This window comes from Haliaeetus leucocephalus, unplaced genomic scaffold (genome assembly GCF_000737465.1).
Source record: "Haliaeetus leucocephalus isolate CR32 unplaced genomic scaffold, Haliaeetus_leucocephalus-4.0 Scaffold290, whole genome shotgun sequence".
NCBI classification, from domain to species: Eukaryota; Metazoa; Chordata; class Aves; order Accipitriformes; family Accipitridae; genus Haliaeetus; species Haliaeetus leucocephalus.
In genome coordinates this window covers 66,755-67,479 of record NW_010972726.1, presented here as the reverse complement: position 1 = coordinate 67,479, position 725 = coordinate 66,755, and positions in this window count along the sequence as shown.

Sequence of the window (725 nt, the reverse complement as noted above, 5' to 3'; positions counted from 1 at the left end):
TGACTGTGGGAGCAGCTCAGAACACCTGGCATTTGTTTTCAAGAGTGAACGTTAGACTTTGTTGTGCTGCATGTTTGCCAAGCCTTGAAGAACTAGTTTCACAAGGTCAGGTTGGAGGATGGCCTTGTGTAGGCCTGGGAAGATGTGGCTGAAGACAGTCACAACCAAGTGTATGGAATGTTTTTATCTTTAACTGTTCTGAGGACTGGCAAACATCCCAGCTGGGCCAGATATGCCCTCCTGTGTTAGTAGTATTGGCTGTATGCCATTAGTTCTTTCTAGATCTTTGCTGAAACATATATAAGTTGGATTCTTTTGTGAAATAAAGGGAAACTTGCACAGATAGCTTGAGCGCTTAATTCAGTCGCCGCAGATGGTGAGCCCGACGTAATCAAGAGAAGAAGACGACGTGATCAAGAGAAGAAAAGAGGTGATTCCCCTTCACTCTGGAGACCACGCAATCTAATGGGGAGAGTTTTGAAGAAGTGGCCATAAGTCCGAGAAAATAGGTAACAGTAACCCCTGTGGAACAGGTGAGTTGTGAGATTGCGGTAGCATGGGGCAGTCAGTTTCTCAGGAGCATAAGCTCTACTTAAATGTTTTGCAGCAGATTTTACAGGCCTCTGGGTATAAAATAACAGGGGGACAAATTGCTTTGCTTTTAATATGGGTAAAGGATAATTGTAACTGGTTTCCCATAGAGGGAACTTTTGATAGCGAGGTTT